The following is a 6,371-nucleotide window of genomic DNA, read 5'->3' on the forward strand; positions in this document are numbered from 1 at the left end:
ATTTCAAATTTTTTAATTATTACAATTAAATTTGTAATATCAACAAAAATACCCAGTAAATTTATTTCTGCTGGGATTTTATTTTTACAAATTCGGATCCAAATTGTAATTTCTATATTTCCAATATTTTCGCTTACGAAGCAACAGGATAGTGGGATAAATTGTAAATATCGTTTTAATACTTAAGTAAATTATCCTTTTCAATTTTTTCCGTATACTGTTGCCTGTAACTGTACATAAGTCTATTTCCTTTGTTAATAACATTCTTGATAGCAAGAGAGGACATTTGCTATCATTTATTATCTGAATACTCGCTATCCTTGTTCTACATGAAGTAACAACATATACTTTTGTAATACAGTCCACAGTTAACATGTCAAATGTGGGTGATTTTTAAAGGATCAACTTTAATCCTTATTGCTAACGGATATTTAACTACTACGTGTACACTTAGTTAGCCTGTGTTTAATATGGATTTATGTAATATAGGACACAATATCAATAACAGTTTCGAAATATTTTGTTATTAATTAATCATATGTGATTGTGAGATGATCGTTGAAGCAGATAAGCGTGTGTGTTGTGCTGTTTCTTAAAAATCCAGCATTACAGAAGACAATGAGTCAATTCAGATTAAAGGTAGGATACATTTATTTATTTAGTGTCCTTAAAGAGATCGCCATAAATTAGGTTAAGGAAATTAATTTTTCATTAGCATTCTCTTATACCGACATTACAATGTTTTTCCCTGATTTCAATGACGGAAGGGCAACATCCCTATAGGGCGAAAATCTCATTTACTTCGTATTAGGAAAGGATTTTATCATGCTCGATTTGGGTGGTAATTTCCACACGGAGGATCTTAAAATACTTTCCTAATTAACTAATCTGAAAAAATATTGCTGTGGTAAAAAATTGTGAAAGCGTCAGGAAGAGAGTGTGGCACCCCCTTCCGGGCGTTTTCCGCCATCGTCTTCAGGTCGGGTGGGTATTCATACCTGAGAGGGAATGCTGTATTTTCTTCGCTTGGTGTAGAATATGCTATTGATGGAAACTCCACAATATTTATCTCGTTACACTGTGGGTTCTTTAGGTGGAAGAAAGACTAAAATTATTAAACTGAACCAATCATCTTCTATACTAAATTTGATAATGTAAAAGGAAATAAGATTATGTCTTATATGAAATTTAGAAAAACGATAGTCACACTATCGGCGATTTATATACATTTAATAATAATTGTTCATTTAATTTATAATTTTTCAGACTTCTTATACACTAGTTTAATCTTGATTTTGTTAACAATATGTTGAATCTCAATTAAATCTGTGCTTGGTGGCTAATGCATACCAATGACCCTACCAGTCTGTCAAATGCAATTAGATAAAGATTATATCTACTTTAAATACAATGTACACTGTTTTCGAGAAATGATACTTAAGGAAACAAGAATTTTTAATTCCCTATAGAGAGTTTTCTTTATATGTATGGCATATATCTACAGCAAATATAATATCAGAATTTTCCAAATTAAAAAAATATTTGACACTGAAACACAATTACGACGATAGGCGAACGTATTTCTTTCACTGTCATTCAGTTATGACATAATTAACTTTATACTTATAGAGAGTTATTGTTTTTTTATTAAGAATTAGTTAAAATATTACTTGTAAGGCAAGTCGGTTACATTCAAGTAACATCTATTTACAATAGGGATATTTTCGTAATAGAGAGTTTCGTCACAGATAATAGTACTTAGAATTGGTTTTACTTGTTACATTATATTTTAATGTCAATCAATTATTTGTAACATTTTTCAAACAACCAAAATATTATTAATTTACAATTAGTCGTTAAGCTAAAGAGCCTGCCAGTATACCGAAATTAGTTTAAAATAATTTTTCGTAGTTCTCCAAAACGTTTGATTCCTGCTATTCAAAGCATTAATTGTTCCATTAAAATTAATTATCATTGTTGAAACTTTCTGGCTTTGATTCCGCCTGCGCCTACCATTACGCCCGTGTAATTAATCGAAACAATACGGCCATTTTAAACACAGTTTCCGTTCGTGAAAGAGGAATTTCAAACTAAATTTCGCTAAACGGTTTAATTTTCGAAATTGTCCCTCTGCTCATCCGTTCTGTTACGGCCCTGCGTTTAAATTGTTACATTGCCCCATTGAAAAATAAAAACGAATACGCGTGCTTTTGTCTGATGTTTTGTTCGCGAAAAATTGGCAAAAGCTTTGAAATTATACATTTCGACCACGTTGAAACTTGAAATAGAAATTAACGTCCATTTAATCAAAAGCTCGTTTCCTGATTTTAGCCAATTTCGAAACGGGCGCTTTGACTATGCTAATTATCGTTATCGCAATTGTTTCTTCAGATGTCCGGGGAGAGGAGGATGAAAAAGGAAAAGCACCGTTGGATAAAAAGTAAGCGTTGAAGATTTTATCGAATTATGAAGACAAATAAATCATCCCAAAACAAAATTAAACGAGAATATTAGTCCAATAATTTTCGTAAGAGAAGTTTATAAGCTTTACTAGAATACATAGGGTCTTTTACCGTGCAACCAAAATTACCAAAAGCACCTATCAGATTATGAGATATCATGATAATTTTTAATAAGATTTTTCTATTCGTGTAGTTACGTACAATAAAAATACGCCAAAAGTGATAATTAGATGACTATGCTCAGTAGTATATTTTTGTACATATTAGATATCTCCAGCGTATTTATAAAAGTTAGAACATTATTTTTTCACTATTATGAAGAAAACCCCTTGCTATAATATTTTGGATACAATTAATTAAGCTACTTTATTATCATAAGATCTTCAATCCCGAGGACTAGCTAGACTACACTTTTTCGGAAACTAGACCAATCTACCCCTCTAACTGCAACCCCTGTGTCTATTTATAATACGTCTGTAGTCAGTCCTTCATGTATGACAAGATGTTTTATTAATCTATCTCGCCTATTTCTTATTGATTTCTGTAACCCTTTGTTTTTCTATTCCTTCTATTATCTCTTCATTTCTAATCTTCTCTATCCTCGTCATTCGCCTGTAGCACCATGTTTCGCAACCATACAACGCTGCGCTCCAAACATACACCTTTATCAATATTTTTCGATGTAAATAACTTTCTACACTCTGTTTTCATACGAATTACAATTCCTACCCCAGAATTACCTTCCACTAATTCTGTATGTATTATTTTAAAATCTCCACTCCAGAAGTGCTTCTGGTCAACGTACTTCACTAATGCCAACTAATTTGTACCTAAAAATTATTCCCAGAAGGAACTGTCCAGTCTAGATAATAGTATGTACTTTATATTATTAGGGGTATAAAAACATTTTTTTTGTATTTTTGTTTAATTGACTAGGTCGACGTTAATTTCTATTCCTAATACCTACAAGTTACAGAAAGGATATTTTTCAGTGAATACATCACAAGCATTATTAACTAAAATATACTGTTAAACATTATAATAATAACAATTATAAAAACTGCAAAATAATGATAAAAAGTGTCACAGTCAGAGTCAGAGTCACAAGCAATTTTTGTTTTTCCTAATTTTATCTCAAACTGATGGATTTTTGATACTTCAAAGAAAGAGGTCGAAGTGTAACAGTAACAGCGATATTAATGTTTTGTTAACTCGAAAAGTGTAATGAAAAATCAGGACCGTCCCCGAGACTGAGTAGACAAACCGTTCGTTGTTATCGCGATCTCATTGTGTTGGTTGAGTTACAGTTTTAGCAACGTCTGCAAACATAACCGTAATATAGTGGCTTCATAACTTTCTTGAATGGCGGTCATTATTTGTCTGGTGCTACACGGTCCGCTCGGCAATATTGTGAACCGTGCATTATCGCGTCACAATGGACGCGTCGCGTCGTGCCGACTGTGACGACGTCCGAGCTAATGGCCGAGACGCGTCGTCGACAACGGTGACGACGGACGCCCAACCACTCGCCACATACAATGCCAATGCTGTAATTTGTCCAACAAAAATAATTACCACTGGGTGCTTATCACCTCTAATGCCTACCACTCCGTCCACTCGCTGGTTGTTAAAATTTCAAATTTGTCTTTTTTTATTACACGAAGTGCTGCAGCTGAATTCACGATTCATAAAATAATGTAATGAAACTGCAAATTACCTACCTAAGGGTTGTTAACAGAATCATCTTTCCGTCAATTGTAGATTCAATCGATTTTATAGCTTTTTTTTTATTATGGAGATAAATTCAGCCGGAAGGATTTTGTACCATTCAAGGATAATAAATTGTAAATTCGACCAGAATCGCAGAAAATAAAAACATTATGAGTATCAAATGCATCAGTATTATCGCAGATATACTTTACAACAACAGTGAACTATTATTAACTACTCTTATGTTAAAAAATTAATACGACTCCTTTACTCTGAAATAATTAATTTTTTAATGGTAGGGTAGGTTAGACGTTAAACTGTAATGGATAAAAGCACTCTTTCTCTAACCGAACTGTACAGAGCATTTTGATTTTTTTTGACATTTTTCTACTTGTAATTCCGAAATAAAAATGTTCAGTCTCTCAGAGTCTCTGAAAGCGAGACTCGAGTCTCTGTCTCTCATCGAGTCTCTCTGGTGTCGCTGAGAGAGACTGTCGAGAGACTGTCAAAAAAATTGTTTAGCGTCTCTGAACGAGAGACTCGAGTCGCTCATAGAAAGATCCTCATTTCACATCCTGTCTAGAGACTAAAATCTCTGAACGAGAGACTCGAATCTCTCAATAAGTAGTGCCTCGATAGACATGGTTAAAATTTTCTAAGTTCAACATATTTCAGAGATCCCAGTCTTTCTACGAGAGACTCGAGTCTCTCAATTTTTTAGTTTTATTCATTCAGTCTCTCTGTGAGAGGCTCGAATTTCTGAATTAACAATTTTATCGTTCGAGTGTCTCATACAGAGACTGTGAGAGATTCATAAAAAGACCTAGGCAATAACTGAGAGACTGTGAGAGACGCTCTCAGAGACGCTGAAAAGCTCTGAGAGACTAGAGAGAGACTGAAAATTTTTGTCTAGGGATGATCGGCAGAATATGCCACTGCTCTATTTTTTCCCACTATTAACAAATAGGTGATAGGTGATATTATGCTTTTCCCACGTTGTTCCTAATTTTTGTCTTTCTTCCTTTTGGAACGATCAACAAAAGAGTCAATTTCGTTACAAAATCGTAACCTGGATCGGGATCGTTGAATTACCGTAAGTTGGTCATTTTTATTGTTCCTTTTAATGCAGCTTTAAATCTGTTAAAACCAATAAAACTGGCCCCTGACCAATGGGATTATTTTCGGAGATTTGCGACGTCGTTTTTTCAGATCATCCTAAAAATTTTATCGGCCCAAGGAGCTAGTGGAGCACCTAAAGATAATACCGGCACCGACCACCAACATAAAAGCGCAATAATTTAAAACTTTAGTTGCTTTTCCACCACACCACAGAAATGTTTCTAAGTTTCTATCACCAGCGATTGAGACTGTAGAATGCACAATGAAAAAATACTTTTGTAATATTGTTTTTTTAACGACAAAAAATTATCTTTGCGGAAACACATTAGATTTGCATTTCTTTGCATGAAAAACTAGATTGAAAAATTAGTTTAAGGTTCATAATTTTTCATATTAATAAACGTATAGATAACTCTATGGTTTGGCGCTAAAAGGGCAACAATTAATTCACAATTCACATCATCCTAAGGTAAAGGGTCATAGTAAGCATTTTGAATTTTTTGAAAAGTGAACAACACATTCTGTTCAAGCATATTAAATACTGAGACGCATAGAAATTTCAATCAATTCCTGCAATTTTCTTAAATGTGATGATTTTAACATTGGTACTTTTAACTAGAGATGGTAATATTTTCGCGGCAAAACTACTACGATTAATGGTTCATGTCTTCGTTAGGGTGGGATTTTCATTAAATACCACCCACACCAACATTCCAAACTGCGTTAAGACCCGTTGAAAAAGTCGTCTAAAGACTAAACCAATGAAGTTTTAATTGTAATTGCTGATGTTTGTTTTATCTTTCTTCTCTGATAGAATTATCCGGTATTATTATGCGGCATCCTGCTGGATTCTAAAAAAAGTGCCGGATCCGTCAAATACCGGATTGAAACCGAGCGCCCGATCAAACTCTACTTTTAGCTCCAATAAACAACAGAAATATAATATTATTTATAAAAGAAATTATAAGTGCTATCAGCACAGGGCAAAGAAGTATTACGTAGTTAGTATCAGCAATTTCTTATGCTGAAGTGTACGATGTGTTGCATACATATTTACAAACAATTCCTTTAAATTTAATT

Source organism: Agrilus planipennis, unplaced genomic scaffold (assembly GCF_000699045.2).
Source record: "Agrilus planipennis isolate EAB-ADULT unplaced genomic scaffold, Apla_2.0 scaffold22, whole genome shotgun sequence".
In the NCBI taxonomy this organism is placed as follows: Eukaryota; Metazoa; Arthropoda; class Insecta; order Coleoptera; family Buprestidae; genus Agrilus; species Agrilus planipennis.